Source organism: Mauremys reevesii, linkage group 13, assembly GCF_016161935.1.
Source record: "Mauremys reevesii isolate NIE-2019 linkage group 13, ASM1616193v1, whole genome shotgun sequence".
NCBI classification, from domain to species: domain Eukaryota; kingdom Metazoa; phylum Chordata; order Testudines; family Geoemydidae; genus Mauremys; species Mauremys reevesii.
The window spans coordinates 26,615,317-26,639,284 of NC_052635.1; the positions used below are offsets into that span (position 1 = coordinate 26,615,317).

The 23,968-nt window shown below is 45.2% G+C and overlaps 1 protein-coding gene and 1 long non-coding RNA gene across 8 annotated transcripts in view; one reads left to right on the forward strand and one right to left on the reverse strand.

The window, feature by feature from the left end:
- The window catches only part of LOC120380629, a 37,334-nt gene extending 35,779 nt beyond the window's left edge, over nucleotides 1-1,555 (forward strand). For all 3 annotated transcript variants that reach the window (XR_005587847.1, XR_005587849.1, XR_005587848.1), the window contains one exon: nucleotides 1,339-1,555. This is a non-coding gene — a long non-coding RNA (uncharacterized LOC120380629). The remainder of the gene's footprint in view (nucleotides 1-1,338) is intronic.
- The window catches only part of PTPRT (protein tyrosine phosphatase receptor type T), a 698,170-nt gene that overhangs the window by 253,208 nt on the left and 420,994 nt on the right, over nucleotides 1-23,968 (reverse strand). The gene's annotated exons all lie outside the window — the stretch shown is intronic.

A 23,968-nucleotide genomic window follows, 5' to 3' on the forward strand; every position in this document is an offset into this window, starting at 1 on the left:
GCAGAGGGCACAGGAAAAATAGCTCGTTAGTCAGCTAAATTGAAACCAAAGCAAGAGAAGCTGTATAGGCATTGTTGAGCCCCAGGTGTTCAAGAGCAGTATCTCGTTCTTTGTTCAGTTAAAACAGTTCAGATGAGCTCTGCATAAGCATCAAGGAGGATTTACTGTGTTCGGCCAAACCAAACCTCACCTCATCTCCAAACCTTTAGAGGCTGGAAATTTAGGTCACTTCAGATAAGCATCAGAATAATGCCAGTCTAAATATTATTGTTGGCTTAACAAATTGGAAAATGTCTGCCCTTCCCAGCCTGGTGGTAACCCCAAGGCTGATGATCAGAAAACATTTTTCTGTCATAGGCAGCTTCACTCTTCAGTTTACATAGCAAAGCTGATTTTACATCCAATATCTTGGATACTGACACAAACTTAAATGTGGCCTTGCGTGAGTCAGTTAACCTCTGTGTCCGTTTTCTATTATGAAGATTGAGTTCTAGCTGCAAAATTTAGTGCTAGCTCTTAAGTTTCCTGGATTTCACTTGCAGACACTGAAAGCCTGAACTTCAGAGTCATCAACCTATATTAAGAAATCTAATGAACAGTGTAGTTTTACCTTCTTGATGTATATCCCTTACAGAGATGTCCTACAAAATGTGAAAGGGATTAAATCAGTAGGGCTCGATAGCCCCTTAATAGAGGTAAACAGAAATGAATGTTGGGCTGTTTGCATCACTCAGATTCTGAAGGCAAGTGGGGGCTGCAATGGTCCCATACATAAGCTAAGCAGCTCCTTGACTGGCAACACTAATAATTACCTGCCTTCTAGGATTCTGTATGATCATAACTGGTAATAAGGACTAGGGGGTGCACAGACATAAAATAGCAGTCAGTGGTAAGAGAAGAACTCAAGCTGGAAGTCAGGAGATCCTAATACCAGTTCCACTATACTACAGATATCTGGCTTGGTTTTCCCATCTGCAGAACACTGATTTGGTGGCACTATGCAATAGCCAGTATCGTTCACCTCTAAAGATAGCATGTTTTGCAAAACCTGATACACTTGAGAACTGCATGAAATGTATAGTTCTGTTACCAAATAGAGACAGTACAACATTTCCATGTGAACAATGGAAGAGTTAACCTGTAAAGGACTTTTCATTTGTAGATCTCAAAATGTTTTACAAAGGAAGGGATCATTATTCTCATTTTACAGATGGGAAAACTGATAGAGGTAAAGTGATTTGCCCAAGGTCCCAGTGAATTAGTGCCTGAGGAAAGGTCTCCTGGACTTCATGCCTATGCACTAAACCACACTGTCTTCACTGATTCCTGTTCCAACAGATCAAACGTCCTGAAGACAATGAAAGCCCCCTTTGGCATATCGCTGGGCTGATGGAAGTGGGACCCCAACCGCTACTCAGAAAACTATTGAAGAAACAAAAAGCAAGAGCATTTAAGTAGCATGGCCTATATGTACAGCTTGGTGGGGGTTTGTTCATTCAACTCCACAGTTCATTTCTTAGCCAATAAGACAAATCATCACAGACAGCTTGTTCTAACTGACAGTGGTCTCTCTCTCTTTCTCTGACAATGTGGACATGTCAGTCTGACAGACAACTGTGTTCATCCCTGAAGCTCAGCATGTCTGTCAGTGACAAAGCACAATTGCTGGCTCATCCAAGAAACAAGGCAATGCACGTAAGCTCTGCCCATCACATTTTAATGCCTAGTCAGCAAAAATGAGGTATAAATGCCTTGATAGATTAGATAGACAAAACTGAGATTAAACAGAAGGAGATAGACAATGTTTAAATAGTACTGTAGTCTCTTGGCTCTGTCCTCTTCTGAGAGCAGGAAGACATAGGAAGAGAATTTGGCTGGAATAGGATTTAGCCCTTGTGATGGGATCCTCGGGGTGCAGCCTGGGACTGTGGGACAATGCTTTGCTACCGACAAGCAGCAAATCTCTCCAGGTCCTGTTATCATTCAGCACAACCGCACGTGGAGCCCTCCTGCCAGCTAGATTGCATGAATGTTCCCAGAACCACTCATGAATCACACAGAGAAAGGCACCAGTCAACTCCCTCCCAGCACTGTACCTCAGGAATATACTGTCTTGCACTGCCCAAGATGAGAAGTGCAAATTTATTAATTGGTTCACCACTTCATCAATGGAAACCTGAGCAAGCACCCTTACCAAACACGTCTGGCAAACTCACTGGTAAAGATAAGCAGTTAAATAAATGTATTGACTACAAAAGATAGATTTTAAGTGATTATAGGTAATAGGCAAAAAGTCAGAGTTAGTTACCAAAATAAAATAAAATAAAAGCACCCAGTTTAAACTCTCTCAACCCTATTAGACTGCAGCCTGAGACTGTAAGACTGGGCAACATCTAGATTAAGACGTTTTTCTCACCCTACTGGATATTGTAGTTCACAGTACACAGATTTCACCCTTGAAATCTGGGCCAGTCTCCTCTGTTGGAGTCTTAAGTCTTCTCAGAGTCCTTGTTGCTTGCAGCATAGGTGGGGCAGAAGATAGGCCAAGCATGGGGCCTTTGTGTTCTGTTTTATACCCTCAGTCCCATGTGCTTGGAGAACACAAATCCAGACATGCCTGGGGGCACTGCTGAGTCCCCAGGCAAGGCTGAGCAATTCCTCTGGTGTGGCCTTATGCAAGTGAGTCATTGAATTGTAGCTCCCTTGCTGGACAATGGCTGTTGATGGGTTGTTTGACATCCCGCCCGGGTGTTGGTTACTTTCCTTGCTGTTGCTTCTGGGGGAGCTAATATCTGGCTGATTCCCCAATTTACAGCATGTTTAAGTGACAACCCTACAACACCATCTCATAACTTCATATGCACTAAAAATATACATATTTAGATAGAACAGTGATTTTCAGCCAATGAACCTTTTCCCTGATACCTCACATGGCATGTTTTATATGCAATATCACAATTATATACAGATGAGGAATATGGGGGTTACAGGGCACTCCCCCAAGGTATAATATGTTACAGCCCTATTTTGTGTTTAAAAAGTATTTTAAGCCAGTTCGGCTGTCGCTGCTCTTAACAGATATCATGGAAAAGGCTGAAGGAAGGAGATTATAGTGGAAAGTAGGTTTTAGAGAGAAGACAGAAAGATAGGCAACTGATTGCTGATCAAACAACGTGTTACTGATAATGAGCTCCCTATACTTATCTATTATGATAATGTCTGAATAAGTCTCAGAACTAAAATAGGACCTTTATAAGGGTATTTTTAGGGAAGAATCCTGCCATGTGATTTCCTCTATGAATACCTACAGGTGAAATATGTGAGTTAACAAGTGTGCATCCGAGTCAGCGTGGAACTGAGCTCCTTGGATTGTTAACTTGACAGTTCATAAATACATTCCTTGAGTTTTTGGTTTCTCTGGGTTTATTCCCATTCTCCAAGTTTTACTTTGATTTCTGCATTCAAAACACAACCAAAACTCTATGGAAGCCATCAAGCATCCCCTGGTTCCTTGCCAAAAGCATGTTAAACCCCAACTCTTGCATGATCTGGCAGCAAAACCAAAAAACAATTCAAATTCATTTGAAACCAGGCCCAGATTTGTTAGATGTTTGTGAACCTCCGTGTTTTAATGAAACGAATTTATAACAAACCCTGGAACCAGGTGAATTTTCTGTGGATTCAGGCTCTGTCAAACATTTTAAGAAGCTCTACACGTTTTCTTCCCTTGTAGGGTAGTTAACACCTCAAATGGATTTAGTGTACAACTGAAAGGGAGTCCATATGTACCCCGCTATCAATACTCTGGTGTCTCTTCCATCCTGGGATCTCTTTACAATGGTTTAAGCCTGTCAACTAAAATACATCACAGGGAGGTGGACACGTCAAAAAACAGACTGATTAGGATGGATTAGTACCTGGATTTTGACTCCTCTGCAGGATGGAGAGTGTGTGCAATTAACATCCACTCTCCGCATCCCTCCACAGGTTGTCTCAACCCAGCCCTCACCCTGCCCAAGTACAAATGCTGGATGAAGCCAGATCTGACAGCTGGGCTAACCTTTCATGGGTGAGGAGGGTGAAGGCAGGGTCATGACCAACAAGTAGAACAGCACTTGCACAGGGACAGCTCCTCCAGCCCCTTTCATGGGGAGTAGCAGGGACCACCAAGGACAGAGTTCCTGGTGCCACTGTACTCCAGTCAGCTCCCAACGGCAGAGATCTCCCACTGGGGCAGTGGGCATCTGCAGCCATCTACCACAAGCACTGGCTGAAATGCCACGTTAGTTTGGTAGGGTGAGCACTAACACAGAAAGCAAAGCCTACAGGTAAGAGAGGAACAGAATCCAGCATGTACAGACTGCCAGGCCTGTACTTGCATACAAGACCATCCCTACTCTCACTTCTATATTTAGCCAAGCTGCTGAATCTTAACTCATAAACAAGCTTCATGATAATTAAGCACTATATTAAAAAAAAGCACGTGCATTAGCATTTGCTAAATCCACTTTATGTTAGATTATGTAATGATAAAAAGATCTTTAGTCCTGCTATACCTAAGACACTATTGTTACTCAACAAACGTCAAGATCATAATTTAAAACAATAAAAGGCAATTACTGATTTTATTAAAATAATCTATCATGAATTCATATAACTGGGTGTTATTCCAGGGCTGGGAACAGAATGTACATTATTAAGCATTTTGATGATTAAATACAAGTACATGATTAAAGAGGTTAATGAAAGTGGAACTACATCGTAGGTAGATCAGTAGATTTCTAGCAAGCAAAGGCAGAATGTGTTTGTTTGCAACATATTTTATCTTTACGATCTCTTCCTGGATGTATCGTTGTTTGGGGACAGGTTAGTCCATCTCCTTCTAATGGACTGGGTGGACAAGACTGGAGTCAGAAATAAAAAAACCCTACAGATTTTGTTAAAGACATTTTGTATGTGTAAGAATAAATGAGGTATCAAAATGGTAGCTGTGGAAACAGTGTAAGTGGTGGAGTTTCTTACTCATAATCATTGTTCTGTTTAATTACTCTGGAAAAACAAAAAAAAGCATTTTTTTTAAGGTAGGCTCTCTGTGTTATTGCTACAGCTTTGTTCTTTGTCATTGTGAAATCTGCAAGGAGAAAACACTTGTTCTTCTATAAGTCTAACACTCAATAAGAACAAATTTTAGAAAATAAAAGGATTTTTTCCCCAAATCCCTAGTAAAAAAAACCCACTGCTATTTCTTTGCTTTGATTAAAATCCCCCTTAGTATAGCATGCACTTACTGGACTGGATACTGATCTCACTTACACAGGTTTTGAGTCGTCATGATCAGTAGATTTATTCCATATTTACATTGGTGTAACGTGAAGGGAGAATCAGTTCTATTGTGTGACCATTCAATTTACTTAAATGTTTATTATTTCCATCTTATTACCCTTGAAAGAAGTGTGCTGGGAAGGATGGTGAGTGGAAGATCAAATGTATATTTTGTTTTATTACCAAGGGGGGGGACACAGAGTCCAAGTCTCACTAAAGACCAGTGACTTTATCTTGAGTTCTAACTAACAGAGATGAGTAAGATTAGATTCGAAGTGTAATTGCCAATCTCGTTTCATCATGTAAACAAAAAGCAATGAAAAGAATATAAAGAAAGCGGATATAGTAACCAAAAGTATAGCCCAGATTTTTCGAATCTCAGAGACACAGTTACTTGAACAAATTCTAAATGTGCACACAAGTGGCCTCTTGGGAAAAGAAATGGACATTTTCATTCAGAATTGCTGCAACTGCACATGGTCACGATTATGTTCATAAATCAGTTGTGCAAATCAGAATGCACATTTTCACATGCTGTTGGAATTTCTGTTTTTATTACATTGTTTCAATTTTTATAGCAGTGGTATTAGTAATAGGATATGGAATTGTTTTTAAAGGATTTTCATTTCAACTCCTTACAAATCTACAAAGCTTCTTGCATGAATTACTTATGTGGCTCCTTCATCACAAAAATAAACACTTCTAAAGGAAAAAAATGAAGTCAGTTATTTTCAGTTAGCAGTGATAGAAAATAATGCATCATTTTATTAGAAAGCTTATTGTGTAACAGAACACTAAAACATAATACTTTACTGGACAGGAATATATTATTTTATGAGTGTGCATATATATAATTCAATGAGTATGAATTTCAATGCACCATGGACACTCCTCAGGGTGTGTATACGGCAAGTGGAGTTTCTACTCTGAACAGAGTCTACACACAGTGCAGTAAGTCCCCTACTTACTAATACAGCAAGCGGGTAACAAACAAAAACAAACCTCAGATTAAGTTTTCTGCCTAAACTAGACTGCTCCTCAGATTTCCCTGCAGAGACCTGTGTATCCCTGACTAAAGAGCCACTGCCACACCCTTTTTTCTCTGGCTGAGTTAATTAACCCCACTTGTACAGAGAGTCAGCAAGAATCCAGCATCATCTCCCCTGCAGCCTTTCAACACTTGCTAACAGGGTGGGACAACAGAAGAGCCCTGCTAACTTGTTACTGTAGACGCTGTTTAGCCAGTGTTGAGTCAGAGGCTATTGTGACATAGGGTACGTCTACACTACGGGACTATTCCGAATTTGCATAAACCGGTTTTGTAAAACAGATTTTATAAAATCGAGTGTGCGCGGCCACACTAAACACATTAAATCGGTGGTGTGCGTCCACGGTCCGAGGCTAGCGTCGATTTCTGGAGCATTGCACTGTGGGTAGCTACTCCATAGCTATCCCATAGTTCCCGCAGCCTCCCCCGCCCCTTTGAATTTCCGGGTTGAGATCCCAGTGCCTGATGCGGCAAAAATCATTGTCGCGGGTGGTTCTGGGTAAATGTCGTCAGTCACTCCTTCCGCTGGGAAAGCAACGGCAGACAAGCATTTCGCGGCTTTTTTCCCTGGATTGCCCTGGAAGATGCCATAGCATGGCAATCATGGAGCCTGTTTAGCCTTTTGTGACTGTCACCGTATGTGTACTAGATGCCGCTCACAGAGGCAATTCAGCAGCGCTACACAGCAGCATGCTTTTGCTTTTGCATGATAGCAGCGATGGTTATCAGCCATATTGTACCATCTACCATACCATAAATTGGTAATAAGATGATCGTGGCTACCAGTCCTTTTGCACTGTTCCATTTGCTGCTGTCATAAGTGCCCCTGGCTGCTCTTAGCCAGGGGCGCAAAAGCCAAAATTGGGAATGACTCCCTGAGTCAATCCCTCCTTTTAGGTATCTAAAAATAGAATCAGTCCTGCCTAGAATATGGGCAAGTGTACTAGAGAACCACTGTATCACAGAACCAAAGAGCACAGCTGCTCTGTGTCAGATCCTGCAGAAATTATGAGCTGTATTCTATTCACAGGGGGTGCTCCTGCAACAACCCCACCTGTTGATTCCGTTCTTCCCTCAGCCTTCCTGGGCTACCGTAGCATTGTCCCCCCACTTGTGTGATGAAGTAATAAAGAATGCAGGAATAAGACACAGTGATTTGTTAGTGAGATATGAGTGGAAGGCAGCCTCCAGCTGCTATGATAGTCCAGACAGGACAGTAAGGAGTGTGTAGGAGAGGAGCCCAGCATCCCTCTGCTAGTTCAGGGGCACTTGAATCTTTTCTTTACACCTGAAGGGTGGGGGCTGATGGAGCTCAGCCCCCTGTTTCTATGACGACGATGGTTATCAGCCATATTGCACCATCTACCAGGAAAAATTAGGACCAGGCGCCCTTGATCGACCTAACAGATGCTGGTCATCATGGTTACCAGTCCTTTTGCACTGCCCCATGTGCCAATAGGCTGATGACGAGAATGGATACCAGTCGTATTGTACCATCAGTCAGCCATAGCGTGGGGGGAGCAAGGATGTTGGTGTTGAGTGCTGCACCATCGCGTCTATCTGCAGCATTCAGTAAAGATAGGGTGACATGTAAAAGAGTCAAGAGAGGATTGTTTTCCCTTTCACTCCTGGGGGTGGGTGGGGGGGTGCGTAAATTGCCGAGCTACGCCCTGACCCACCGCGGACACTGTTTTTGACCCTAGAAGCATTTGGAGCTCAGCCAAGAATGCAAATGCTTTTCAGAGACTGCAGGAACTGTGGGATAGCTTGAGTCCTCCAGTCCATGAGCGTCCATTTGATTCTTTGGCTTTCTGTTACGCTTGTCATGCAGCAGTGCACTGAGTCTCTGCTATGGCATCTGTCTGGAGATATTTAAAAAATGATTTTGAATGTCGTCTTCTGTAACGGAGCGCTGATAGAACAGATTTGCCTGCCCTTACAGCGATCACTGATTAACTGCATCACCACCCGTGCTGATCAGAGCTCCACGCTGGGTAAACAGGAAATATTCAAAAGTTTGCGGGGCTTTTCCTGTCTACCTGGCCACTGCATCCGAGTTCAGATTGCTGTCCAGAGCGGTCAGTGGTGCACTGTGGGATACCGCCCGAAGGCCAATACCGTCAATCAGTGGCCACACTAACCCTAATCCGATATGGTAATACCGATACTAGCATTACTCCTCTCGTCAGGGAGGAGTACAGAAACCGGTTTAAAGAGCCATTAAAATCGATATAATGTGCCTCCTAGTGTGGACGGTTGTGGCGTTAAATCGGTTTTACTCTCCTAAAACCGGTTTAAACGCGTAGTGTAGACCAGGCTATACTGTAGATTTGCTGTAAGCACCTTCATTGCTCAGCTTTGCCTATTTGCTCTGAAATATCAGTCTCCAACATCAATATGTATCTTCACTATCTAACTGCTGAGAGCATAGCAGATCTGATTGTGCACCTGGATACACCTGATAGAGAATAAACTTAGAACAGGACAGTTGGCACTGTGACTTAGACCAGGCCAAGCGTGTGCACGCACACTCTCTCTCTCTCTCACTCTTAAGACCTCATAGCCAGGCCAGTAGTTGATGAGGTCATAACTGTTGCTGAATGTGCCATGACTGTTACTCAATACAGTGAGCACAGCAGTCAGTCCTGTCTCTAATATCAGGAGCAGGGAACAATAGATCAGTGATTGGAAGGGAAAGCAAAGCAAAAAGAATGACAGAGAATGAAAATGCTGGGAGACTGTTGTAATGCCAGACTTGGCACTTCTTTGAGATCATTTACAACATCATACTGTGCTCCTTGTGCTGCATTTATTTGAATAGGCAGTCCTCAGAAAACTGAGTACAGAATTAAATACATACTTTTGAGCCAGCTCAACCTGCATACATGCAAACCCCATGTGTGTCTGTAGAGCCACATGTGAGCATAAAAATTACCCAATACACTAATCCAAACCAGGGCATCTGTGTGCACAGCTCAAATACAACCTTTGGAACATGTGGCTACTACTTGCATTGTATACAAATTCTTTTACCTCTGAAAGAGCCAATTTTTGCCACACTGATGTCAAAATCAGAGACAAAGATTGTTGTATTCCAACCAAGTTACAAGTCTTCTAGTTGGCTAACATCGGTGCATAAATTCTTAGCTACTTGAAACAGATTTATCTCTTGGTAAATCTGAGCAAGCAGCTTGCTGATGTACCTTACGTCATGTCCAACCATACTACTTAAGCAGCTCCTTTTATCCAAGGGTCTCAAAGTACTTTAAAACAAATCAATGAATGTTCAACAATTAAGATGAACAAAATCCCTTAGAAATGGGTGAGCCTTGTTTATACCGATTTTACAAACGGGTAAATTGAGGAACGAGGCAATTAAGAGAATTGGCCTAAGTTTCAAAACAAATCATGAGCAGAAATGGGAATGAACCCAGGAGCTGTGACACCCCAGTCACCCTGCTGTAACAGCTACCATTAGACAGCACCTTGTGTCTAACCAGCCTTCTTTTACCCCATTAACTCTCCCCCCGCCAAAAAACCCACTCACTTATAGGGTATTGAACACACGTTACAGTGATTTTGTAAGAAAAAGAATATAGATTTTTAACTTGTCTTCCTTCAAGTGTACTGAGCCCCTTGAGTGGGAAAAAAACACAGCTTCTAGCCCATAATATAATCTGAATATGCAGGCAAGAGTGGCAGGATTACAACAGCCTTGCTAAAATCCTTTATTTTTTTAAAAGTCTCACTTAATTCCAAGTCTCTCTCTTAACCCAAGTATATTTTGTTCAAACACAGCAGCTTTTTTTTAAAAAATACAACTGGATTAATTGCCTGCTCTGAAAATGGCTTGATTCTAAATTATTCTAAATTGCCTTTAATACCTGTAATCTTTCCACTGTCACGTGGCACCACATGTATTATTGAAAGTTTCTATTATCAGGGCACGCTCTGGGTTTGTTCACAGTGTAACATTCAGCATAGCAGGAGGCACAGATTTGTGCATGACTCACATGCTGAGTGAGTCAGGCGCTGCTCCTAAAGGAAGGCTGAAAAACTGATGAAATCTCCACCAGGCTCACTGTAGAGCTGATTTCATCTCGGGCGAGCTAACAGATGAATTCTGCATTGCCTGCTTCACAAACTCAGAGGTGTTTTTTTAAAACAGGATTATTCCATCACACTGTTTTCTTTTGCCTGATCTCAACTGCTTCTCTGTTACAATAGGGAGCTGTAACGGTTTATCATTTCTTAACCCTCTGTCTACCGTGTTTTGCCTGTGGCCATCCTCCAGCTATGTTATGCTGCTCATTTGGTTGGCAAAGCAGACAGAAGCAGCATCCTCTGACTTACTAAAGACATGCAACATTTTACTTGGTGGACACAAAAGCAGTGATGACAAGTAAAGAACACCAAATGGGAGACATTTACACACCTGTACACACACACACACTTGAAATACAACCACTTTTGTGGAGGAGAATGGCAACCAGTCAGTTGTCAGCATGCTGCAGAGAAGGGAAATTGAGACAACCAGAGGGAAAACCTCTATAGATTTTTGCGGGGAGGAGGAAGAGGGAAGAGAGTCTTAGGAGGCTTAGTTTCCTTATAAAGCAGACTGGAGCTCAGTTTTTATGTTCTTATACAACAGTCCTACAAAGAGCATCACAGGCTGTGTACCTTAACTATAGCACCCTCATCTGGCCAAGTGCGGGGCACCCTGCCTCAGTTTCCCCTATCATCAATCAGTTCAATGAGGCTTTATGTAGGGAACAATGACCCTTCTGAGGGGTCTAGTCTCTTAACCAAAGACCCAGTGAAAATACAAGTAAGTCTTCACCCTAGCACCTTAGCTGGGAGACAGAGTTAGTCTCAGTTTATTTGTTCCCACCTGGGCTCAGCACTCCCCTGCAGCAGTGCTCTCTTGGTTTAGGTCCCTTCCCTGGAGACAAGCCTCTTGCCACTGCCTGGGAAGAATCTTTCCATGGAGCCAGGGATCTATGGAGCTGTCTCAGCTGCAGCTCTTCTCCAGGGCAGCATGTAGGTCCTCTCAGGCTGGGCTTCCTGCCACTGTTTGGGAGTTCCCCATCCCACAGAGCACATCTTCCAGGCCCTGTGTTCTCAAGTGTTCTCCTGTTCAGCTTCCTCCAGAAACTTTTCTCCTCTGGAACTTCCTGCTCAACCTCCAGCTGAGTCCTGGTAGCCCTTTATCAGACTCATTAGCTAACTGGCTGCCAACCAGACACCTAGAGATTTAATTACTTCCAGGTGGGCCTGAGTTGGCTCCTTCTACTAACCAGCAGCTTGTCACAGGTAGGCTGGTCCCTGACAGCCCTTGAAGGGGCAGTCACTGTGACAGAGAGAAAATCACAAGGTATTTTATTTATGTACCTTGGAACTTACCTCCCTAGCTAGGGATTCATTCCCCAGCGTGCAGAGAGCCAGCTCCTAAGCTACTAACCACCCAACGACCTTGCCCAAGGGCCAGGGAGGATCAGGAAGGACATAACTTAAATAGACTGCATGCTGGCTATCTCCAGCTGGTAGAAGATCTCTTTGGAACCACTGGCTGACACTGGGACAAAGCTGGGCAGAGAATTAGGGAGCCATAACTGTTGCGTGCACGCACACACATACACACATGCACGCACACAACCCAGCACTGAAGTGATCTTAACCACAGAAGAGAACCTGATCCGTTATATTGGAGTGCAGTAGCTAGCATATTATCGTGCAATCAGTGAGCAGTAAGACAGTTGCTCATGAGTTGTAAGCTATGGAGATTCCATTCCTCCACATCAAGGGCTTTATAGTCTGTATAGCTTTTCTGGATGAACACTGCCTCTGGTGCTGGGCCGTTTCTTACTGGATAAAAAGAAATCAAATCTGGAGAAAAGTAGCGTGTTTTGTTTTGGGCAACTGTGACCTGCTTCTGTTCTACCATGGCTTTAGCAATGAGGCTACAATGCAGCAGATGAGCATCCATGTACAAAAACAGCCAATGTTTTTAATAGAATTAGGCAGCTGAGCTCATTTCCACCTCATTAGGATCAGTCAATGAGACAGGCCTACCAATGAAAGCATAAGAGATTAGTTTTCCCCTCAGTGGCTTAAGCGATGCTCTGGGCTCCAAGTCCAGATTGTGACAATTTCCAGGGATATTGCAAAGCTTGTGCAGGGAACTGATCCGGATTCTGCCTTTAAATTTCTCAAGAAGGCAGTTTTCACACGGATGCACCACGCACCAATGGATGACTGTGTCTTGAAAGTTGTAGGGAAAGAAGGAAGCAGCAGATTCTGATTAGGAACCGCTTTGCTCAACAGATGTGGGGAAAGCTTATGGTCTCTGAGAAATGACATGATGACCCAATGCTTCAGCGACTACCCCCACAGCTCACTTCCTTCACTTGCAGTCCAAGCAGCCCTCGCTGAGAGACTTGTACTTCCTCCTTTTTTGTTAGGATTCCAAATATCAATGAATTAAAACAAAGAAAATAATCTGGCCCTAGTTACTTATTTTTCCTTCCAACTGTTCACCTGGAAAAAGAGCAAAGGGTCAATTTGAAGGCTAGTTGTCCTTCAGCTGCTTGTGATTTCATTGCATACAGAGCAGACTGTGATGGAGAAGGAGGGCAGAGAAAAGGCTTAGCGTATTAAAATAACAATATCCCACTAGAGGTGCTTCAGCATTTGTTCCATAGATGGCTGTAATTTATCTCAAGCAGTAGAATAAGGTTTGAAATGTGGGGACGCTCTACAGCTGGAAGTTTCAAATGCTGGCAGAGTGAACATAGCTCTTTATTCTTCAAGGTACAGAAAATCACACACATTAAAAGAACATTCGTATGGTTGCAAAGTCAAGCACTCAGAAATTAAGAAATGGCAAAATTAAGATTGTCTGTGCAACCTTAATTTATCTCTCTCATGTGTATGCATTACAATATAGTCCTTAATTATATGATCAAATGCCACTGTTTCAATAGGCCCTGTTTCTCATACAATGTACAAGATGGACCTGCTCTTGGATAGAATAAGGTATGTATAATGAAGGAGATTGCCACTTAAATTAATGGAATAAGAGATAGTGGTAGTAGGTTGTCATCCTCTATGCAGAGCAGCACTAGAGGGAGCTGAGATACTGCCAGTGGTTTTATAACATTTGTTGACAGCAGAGAAAGAGCGAGACTTGTGAATCTTATGGTCCATTCTAGGCTGTGAAGTTGAGTGTGCTCTAGTGGCCACAGACTCTTCTGCCCATTCCCCACCCAAGTGTGCCAAAGTCTACCACATCCCCTCCAAGCTGTCCCTCTTCCAGTCCTAGCTCTTCCACACCCCTGGCTCCTTACCCCAGTCTCTGTGCCCAGCAAGTACTAGTCTCACCCCTCAGGATCCCAGTCTCCCCACCATAAACTCCAAGTCTCCTTGTCTACTCATTCCCAGTTCTACCCCCGCCCCCTGGCTCCTCATCAGATCTGTCTCCCCTTCTCCACCACTGGTTTTCAGTCTGAGTCTCCCTGCCCAGCAAGTCTTAATATCCTCCACCTACTGGCTTCTTCCCAACCCCATTTCCCTCCCCCGCTCCTAGTTTCCTTGCCCAGCCAGTCCAAGTCTCTACCAGACCTTAAAAACTAGACCCATATTCTCCATTGCCTCCTGCCCTCCTTTGTCCCAGGCTCCTTCTCCCAGTCTAGCTTCTCCCCCCACTGCACACCTCAGCAGGTCTAGCTCTTGTCACCTCCACACCTGAATCTGACAGCTTCTTCCTTCCTACTGGCTGAGCCCAGTAGGGTGTCATCAAGAGCAATGGAGAGAAAGGTTCTCTGCTTTCAATTCAGGTGCCTGGACCTGGACCCAGCAAGGTGTGCAGCAGCCCAGAGCTGTAATTGCAAGGAAAGTCCTGCTCAGCCCTAGGCAAGAGCATTTCCAGTGCAGACACAACCTTCAGGAAATTTAGCTGCTAAAAATCTAAGAAATCTGAGCATGTGTGAACTGTGATTTTTCACAGGCTTACAATTTGGCCAAATACGGGTGGATATTCATGGAGACAGCAAAAGGCACATCATCCCTGACACAAAGGCCACCCAAGCCAAATTTCAAGTCCCTGCTCCAAAACACAGAGGCTCAAGGCGTGTTCAAAGAAAATGTTGTCTTTTTTTAAACCCATAGACAAAACTCATCTGTCTCCAGCCTTGTTCCCAGAAGCCTGAAAGATTTTGGCTGAAATTTTTCAAAAACATTTAGCCTGAGGGAATGGAAAAATTTAGCCCAAATGGTTAAAGTTTCTCCAAGTTATAAGCCATTGGAAACAGGATCTTATAATGGCAATCGTCAGGAAACCTTAACAGAACTTAATATAATAGGTTATTCGCCAGCTTCTGCGTGTAGCATTTTCTTGTGGTTAAGGCCCTGGACAGGGATTTGGAATATGTTGGCCTTGTCTACACTGGCGGTGGTGTGTAGGGTATGTGTAGCTATGTGCGCGGTACATTGCAGGCTGAGTCCACACTGCAGTGTGTAGCTACACGTGACAGTGAAAGGCTTAACACTGGGGAGGCAGGCAGGGCCGGCTCCAGACCCCAGCGCACCAAGCATGCGCTTGGGGCGGCATTTTGCCATGAGGGTGGCAGGCGGCTCTGGCGGACCTTCTGCAGTCATGCCTGCGGGAGGTCCACCGGAGCAGCAGGACGAGTGGCTCCGGTGGACCTCCCGCAGGCATGACTGCGGAGGGTCCGCTGGTCCCGCGGCTCCGGTGGACCTCCCGCAGAAATGCCTGCCGGAGGTCCACCAGAGCCGCGGGACCAGCGGACTCTCCACAGGCACGTCTGCGGGAGGTCCCCCGGAGCCGCGGGACCGGCGACCGCCAGAGTGCGCCCCGCGGCGTGCCGCCCTGCTTGGGGCGGCGGAATTCCTAGAGCCACCCCTGGAGGCAGGGTAGCACTACACTGATAACAATAGCAGTATAGATGGGGAGAGAGTACTTTGGGCATGTACAGAGCAATGTAGAGTATATACCCTAGGGTCTTGGTGTGTCTTTACTCTATTCACCTAAGTAAACCCTCATCATCTATACACTACCATAAGTGTAGACACAGCCTTACTATGAGTATGTGCAACGCCTAACACCATGGTGCCCTAATACTGGTTGGTGTATCTACACATGACTGTAAAACAAGTAGTTAAAATACAAGACTGAAGTGCACTGGGAACCCAGGACTGCGAAGCATTGTAAGACACAAGTGCCATTGCATGTCAGAACTGTGGTATAACGAAGCTATATGGCAGAGCTTGCATAATAACGGATTACATTATCCCTGGTTCCAATGGGAGTACTAACCCTTTATTTTTATGCACCTCACATTCACACATACAGGACCTACAAATATATATTATACACACCCAAACACCACACCACTGACTGCTCTCAGTACCCAACCAGAATGTAGGCTGTAGAGCAAAACAGGAAAGAGCTGCTCTTGTTTTGAGACATTCAGTCTCAGGATATAGCAGCCTTTTCTCTAGTCTAGATGTCACCAGCCATGTGAAATAGCACAAGAGCATCTAATGAAATCCCAACAGCTTTGGGAAGAGTTAGGTAGCAGTAGACATATCAAAATAAAATTCTCCTGTGAGAGCGGTTTATTGATTTATATATTTCACTCTCTTTGGGACTATTGTTCAATTACTTTTATCCTCTGAGATGAAAGTAACTGAATGTAACATCAAAAGCAGATAAAAAGTCACATGTTTCAATTTTTCTTTCAAATCTGCATAATATCCTTTACAGATCTGATTTTCAAGAGAGCAGCATGAGAGCAACAGCAGAGGGTAAACTTCATCCGCCACACTGCTAATCTACCTCTCTCCTACTCCTCTGGCTGAAATTAACGTCTTCTCAACAAAGCACAGATTTATTCCTGAGCAGATGACAATGTGCAAGAACCACTTGACCACAGCCCCATTAATCAGGTGAGCACTTGCTAATTGTTGATTCAATTAGTCAATTAATACACCACTTGTAAACATTTTGCAGTGTGTATCATTCACAGTACTAACCTATAACCCCATTAGAGAGTCTAAAGTGTGGCTGTGGTCAGGAAAGAGACTATAGAAATGACATTTTGTTGTTCAGTATTTAGTCTCCACTAAAAGCCTTCTGCACTTTGCTTAAAAGTCAAAACAAAATTTTGTGCTTTTGGCCAACTGCCAGCCCTGCTGGCTCCACCTACTAGATAAAAATCAAGCTGTTTTCTTTTTGTTCCATGCATCATGACCACCAGCATCTGGAATCAGAATGCTGTTATCTAGTTTGTTAAGAATGAACTGAGACTAAATGCAGTTTCCTCTTCCATAAGTATTTGCCTTTGCAGGACTGACAGCTGTCTTAGGGTTTTTTTGTCAGCAAACTAAATGGATTCAATTACAAAAATATGTAGGGCTAAATTCTACAAATTCAAAACTGACCTTATATATAATCATATGCCTTCCTATCCAAAGGGTCTCAAGTTTTAGTAACAGATTGTGTATTAAATGATTATCAAAAGAACTGAAAATCATTTAGTCCACTTCTGAACTCCAACCACCGATGGGGAGAAATGCAGCAACTGTTTAACGGGGTATAGCAAATTTCCACAAAACTTCAGTCATCTATACACAATTAGAACTCTTGTATTGGGGAATGTAGATCAGGAGAATGTGATTACCCCTGTTTGAGTACGGCCTCGACACTAGGGCACAGTGCCAATTGGAACCATCATGGTATAGATCTGTTAAGGCTGACCATCCAGAAATCTGCCATTGTAGCCAAATAAATGATTGTCCCGGTTTGCATATTTGATTAATAGGAATTTCCTCATCTACATAGACAAAGTAACCTGTTATAACACAAAGTGTTCAGACCACATGACCCACTATTTATGTTTCTTTAAGGCTACTTAGCTGCAGTAGGTCACCTCTTAGGGCTGAATAAACAACTTGTGTACATAGGAACAGAAACTCTTTTTGGATGACACAGAAGAAGGAGATTTATCTATTGGTTTGACAAAGAAACTTTAAGGGGGGACTTTAAGGGGATATGGAAAAAAATCAAACCCACAGCAGCTAGTCTTCTCCTGTAATTGCACTATTTACATGGTACCATTTTTTTCCCATTAGCAACAGACTTACATAAAATCATGACCTTAAGGCGAGCCTCTGTTGATACTCACACCTTCTTGTCAACTGTTAGGAGTGGGCGATGTCTACCTTTATTTAATTGGCCTCATTAGCACTGCAAAAAGTAATTTTCCCTCTCTTGATATTCACCACTTCCTGTCAACTGTTGACAATAGGCCAGTTCCACCTTGATTGAATTGGCCTCGTTAGCACTGACCCCCCACCACTTGGTAAGGCAACTGATATATATACTGCTTACTGTATTTTTCACTCCATGTATCTGATGAAGTGGGTTTTAACCCATGAAAGTTTATGCCCAAATAAATTTGTTAGTCTCTAAGTTGCCACAAGAACTCCTCATTGTTTTTACTGATAAAGACTAACACGGCCACCACTCTGAAACCTGTAAACTACATTGGTTTTCTTTAGTTATGTAACTGCAATAGAAATTCAGTCATGAATATTCTTGAACTTTAGAATACTGGGTCTAGGGATAATAGATTTTACCCACAGAAATAATAGTGCCCTACCACAACACCAAAAAAAACCCCCCAAAAACCCCACTTTAAAACTTGCAGCAGCACATTTAACGTCCATTAGTATGTGATTTCAAGTGTCATGCTTTGGATATGACAGCCAACTTCCTAGAGTCAATCACTCAAAGGGAATTATTTTACTTAGAAATTATGTGAAGGGAAACTAGCTGAAAACAGGATACAGAAAAATGTAAAAAAACTTAACTTTCTAAATAAGCCTGTATTTTACCACAATTTCTTCATTGGCTGATGCAATTACAGACAATTTCTTCTCCTACAGAGGAGAAAATTGGGATAGTAGCGTCTGATCTGCCCCCACAAAAAAACAAACAAATAAAACACAACTGTATGTGAAACCTTGGATTGTACAAACTCAGTATTGGGTATATGAATGCTAACTATGTACTATGCACATGGAAATATGGAGTTTGCTACATGAAGTATATCAATGGGTATTTTCTGCAGATGAAATTTAGATGCCAATTTTTTAAAAAATTCACAACAGTAGGAGTTGCATTTTCAAATATTTGGGTTTATTCATTTTGCAAAAGAATCAAACCCAAATGAACAGGGAGCTCGAATTTCTATAGGGGGAAATCCAGCCATGGGCTGCTCTTGCAGATGACTAGATATAAGAAATCTTGCCCTTGCACAGAAGCAGCATGGTAGGTTCTATTCTTAGGCCTGGTCTACACTAGGACTTTAATTCGAATTTATCAGTGTTAATTCGAACTAACCGCTCAACCGTCCACACCAGGAAGCCATTTAATTCGAACTAGAGGGCTCTTTAGTTCGAATTTGGTACTCCACCCCGGCAGGTGGAGTAACGCTAAATTCGACACGGCTAGCTCGAATTAGGCTTGGTGTGGATGCTAATCGAACTTAGTAGCTCCGGGAGCTATCCCACACTGCACCAGTCTGTTGACGCTCTGGACAGCAGTCCGAGCTTCGATGCTCTGACCAGCCACACAGGAAATGACCCGCGAAAATTTGAATTCATTTTCCTGTCTGGGCGGTTTGAATCTGACGTTCTGGTTGCACATCGGGGCGAGCTCCGCAGCACCTGCAACGATGCAGAGCTCTCCAGCAGAGGAGTCCGGGCAATCCCAGAATAGAAAGAGGTCCCCAGCATGGACTGACAGGGAAGTCATGGATCTGATCGCTGTGTGGGGCGAGGAGTCTGTGCTCTCGGAGCTGCGCTCCAGCAAGCGGAACGCGAAGACCTTCGAGAAGGTCTCGAAAGCCATGAAAGAGAAAGGATACAGCCGGGATGCGATGCAGTGCCGCGTGAAAGTCAAGGACCTAAGACAAGGGTATCAAAAAGTCAGAGCGGCAAACGGACGCTCCGGAGCACAGCCCCAGACATGCCGCTTCTACGAGGCACTGCATGCCATTCTAGGTGGGTCTGCCACAACTGCCCCACCAGTGACGGTGGACTCCGAGGACGGAATAGTGTACCGGGACAGTTCCTCCTCGATGTTCGCCGATGGGGAAGATGAGGAAGGGTCTTTTGAGGACGGCGCAGGCGACAGCGAACCCACTCCCGCTTTCCCTGACAGCCAGGATCTCTTCATCACCCTCACAGAGATCCCCTACCAACCCTCCCCTGCCGTTAACCCCGACTCGGAATCAGGGGAAGGATCAGGCGGTAAGTGCTACACACGTATAAACATTTATTTTTTATAACATTGTTATAGAAAAAATAGAAACAGTATTTACAAAATTCTAAATATTAAACTATATGAAGAGAAGGTCCACACAAATGGGGATAGAAAAATAATCCTCTAGCGACATTTCCACAAAGGTGTCATTCAGTTCCTCGCAAAGCCTCCGCATGAGGTTCGTCGGAAGAGGTGCCTTGTTGGGCGCTCCGTGGAAGCAGACTCTTCCACGCCAGGACATCCGAATATAGAGTGGAACCATTGCCTGGACTAGCATTGCTGCATATGGTCCTGGTCTGTGCAGTGCGTCCCGTAACATCCTGTCTTTCTGGGCACGAGTGACCCGCCTCAGGGTGATCTCGTTCTGCAAATACTGCATCTAAGTAGGGCAATTAGTGTAGTGTTACTATTGTTAATGGTTTACAATTAGGTTGCATAACAATGACCCTCGCCTAACAGCCACGTGCGAGAGGCCACAGAGAACAAGCATCCATTGATCGTTCCCGTGCACTGGCGGAAGGGGCTGCAAAAGGCTCATCCTTTCTGCTTTGCACATTGCCTGTAGCAGGAGAGCACAGCTAACCACTAACTGATAAGCAGTATGTACTGTAAGGCTTACCAGGACTTTGTGCAAGAGGGATGCAGCTGTCTTTCCTCGCTTGTGCGCTCTCCAGTGCAATGGCGCCGCCAATGAGAGCGTATTCCGAAATCTCGGACTAGTTCTGAGATCTCCTGATACTTGGTGCCCTCTTTGGTCTTGTTAACTGAAACTGACTAGACTGTGTTCACTGTTGGCAAACATGTATGTGTTCAAGGAAATCACCTACTTTTTCGCCTCACACAGCTTCGGCTCTTTCCCGGAGTGCCCCGGCATCCCCCTCGCAGAGGCTGGCTCAGATTAGACGCTGAAAGAAAAAGACTAGGGACGACATGTTCCAGGAACTGATGGCCTGCTCCAGAGCGGAGGCGGCAGAGCAGAGACAGTGGAGGGAGACCCTGTGTCAGCAGCATCGCACACACATGGAACGGGAGGATAGGTGGCGGCAGGAAGACCAGCAGGCGACTCAAACGCTGCTTGGTCTAATGAGGGAGCAAACGGACACGCTCTGGCGCCTTGTAGATGTTCTGCAAGACCGCAGGCAGGAGGAGAGAGCCCCCCTGCAGTGCATCTGCAACCGCCCTCCAACGCCAAGAAGTCCTGTCCCCCCCTCACCCAAAGTTACAAGAAGGAGGGGCGGTAGGGGCTGTGAGAACTGTCCCTGCACCGCAGCAGACCGCTAATGTTCGAGACAACTCTCGCGCTGTAAATTTGTACAAGTTCTTTCCTTACAGCATCAACCAGTCCCAACTCCAAGTTTAAACCCCCCACTGTGTACTACATTATTAAAAGCGGTTTGGTGTTACTCACTGTTTCCGTCACGTTTCTCGTGTCAGAAGACTTTCTGTGGGTGTGTGTGTGGGGGGGGGAATTGTAATTGCAGTGCATAGCCCACAGTACCATGCTACAGACTTGGCTGCAGGGTCAACTGCAGGGCACACACAGACTGCAGTCACTAGGCACCAGGGTCAGTCTGTGTGGTGTATGCTGCCCCAGGTCTTTCGTTGATGTGTATGCTTGTCCAGGGTCCTGGTGCCTGCCATCCCCGAATGTAAAGGCAGGCTTCCCTTCACATGCACTTTGACCGTAGCCACGATCCTCCCCGGTGCCCTGAGCCGCAAAAAGAGCCCTCATCCAGGGGCAGATACTCACCCTTCCCCCACACCCCTCACCCCTTCCAACGCCCAAACCCACAGCCCACAGCCGTCATGTAAACCCCTATCCAAAGACGGCACCCCTCGCCCCTTCCTGCAAACCCACCCATTCCTGCAACCCTCCCCCTACATGCACAACCACCGTAAACCGTCCCCCACCCCACAGACCTATGTAGGAGCAGGAGGCTGTCCGTCCTGTTTTGGACAAGCGGTCTGTACATCAGTGCACACCTTACCCAGCACAGAATGCTTCCATGTTTCAACCAAGAAACAGAAATGCAAAATCAACGAAAGATTTATTATTAATTACTGTAACATTTCCTTAGTTTTAAAACGTGCTTTGGAAGTGGGGGAAACTTGGAGAAGCGGGTTTGTGAGCTCAGATCTAACTCGACACATACAGACACAAGCCCATGATCAGGCTCTCTTAAAATCAAGTGGACAGTCACAGGTTACCCTGCTCTGCGAGGAAACTCGCTTTCAAAGCCTCCCTGATGCACATCGCTTCCCACTGGGATATTCTCTCGGCACGGGTGTCTGGCTGATCGTAAACAGCAGCCAGGCGATTTGCCTCAACCTCCCAAGCGGCCAAAAAGGTCTCGCCCTTGCTCTCACATAGATTGTGGAGCACACAGCAAGCAGCAATAACTACGGGGATATTCTTTTCGCTGATGTCCGAGCGAGTCAGTAAGCTCCGCCATCTCCCTTGAGACGTCCGAAGCACACTCCACCACCATTCTGCACTTGCTCAGCCGGTAGTTGAAGAGTTCCTTCTCACTGTCCAAGGCGCCTGTATAGGGCTTCATGAGCCAGGGCATTAGCGGGTAGGCCGGGTCCCCGAGGATCACTGTAGGCATCTGCACATCCCCAACCGTTATTTTGTGGTCCGGGAAGAAAGTACCTGCCTGGAGGCATCTAAACAGACCAGAGTTCCTGAACACACGCGCATCATGAACCTTGCCCGCCCACCCGACGTTGATGTTGGTAAAACGTCCCCTATGGTCCACCACAGCTTGCAGCACCATTGAAAAGTAGCCCTTTCGGTTAATGTACTCACTGGCCTGGTGGGCTGGTGCCAGGATAGGGATGTGAGTCCCATCTATAGCCCCACCGCAGTTTGGGAATCCCATCGCGGCGAAGCCATCTATGATGACCTGGACATTTCCGAGAGTCACTACCTTTGAGAGCAGTTGCTCAACGATTGCGTGGGCTACTTGAATGACAGCAATCCCCACGGTAGATTTGCCCACGCCAAAGTGGTTCGCTACTGACCGGTAGCTGTCTGGCGTTGCTAGTTTCCAGAGAGCAATGGCCACTCGCTTATGCACACTCAGGGCTGCTCGCATGCGTGTGTCCTGGCGCTTCAGGGCAGGGGACAGCAAGTCACACAGTTCAAGGAAAGTGCCCTTACACATCCTGAAGTTTCGCAGCCACTCTGTGTCATCCCAGACCTGCAGCACTATGCGGTCCCACCAGTCTGTGCTTGTTTCCCGGGCCCAGAATCGCCGTTCCACACCATGAACGTGACCCATTGCCACCATGATCTCCACTGCCCGGCGTACCCTGGTTTCTGAGAGGTCTGTGCCACTCTCCTCACCGTGCTGCCGGAGCCTCCTCGCCCAGTTTCTCAGCAGCTGACTGTTGCAGAGGTGGACGATAAGGTGCGAGGAGTTGACAACGGCCATAAGTGCAGCGATGATCGCAGCGGGCTCCATGCTCGCAGTGCTGTGGCGTCCGCGCTGTAACCGACCAGACAAGGGCGCGAACAGATTTCCCGCCGGCGCTTTCAGGGAGGGAGGGCGTGATTGACGGTTCAATGACGACAGTAACCCAAAACCACCCTCGACACATTTTTTCACCCAGCAGGCATTGCGAGCTCTACCCAGCATTCCAATGGGCAGCGGGGACTGCGGGAACTGTGGGATAGCTTCCCACAGTGCACCGCTTCCAAAGTCGACGCTGGCCCCGTGAATGTGGACTCAGAAGTTCGAATTTGTGTATTTAGTATGGATACACAAATTCGACTTCATAAGGTCGAATCTACAAATTCGACTTAAGTAGATTCGAAATAGTCCTGTAGTGTAGACAAGGCCTTAGTGCTCAAGTGTTGCTGAAGGAGTACGTGGACTTCTGTCTGGCTGACCTTCCATAGCCTCATGAAAATGACTAGAAGATGTGATCAGCCCTCAGCAGGCTAGTTTATAATGCTGTGGGGTCTGCAGCCTTCATGCGTTTCTGCTGTTCAAATGATAAGCTAAATGCAGCCAGCAAGGGATCTCCCACAGGCTGTCCTGAACCTACAGGGGGAATCATGTACTATTCATGCAGCTAGCACTCCTCATCTTACACCCCCGCCCCCACCTCATTCAGGGCAAGGAAAAGTTTTTCCCCAGAGCAAGAAATGTAACCAACCCGCTAACAACTTCCTGTCACAGGTCCAGTCAAGTGTCCCCTCTTGGCCACTGACCAGACTGCCGCAAAGAGATCCAGTCACTGGA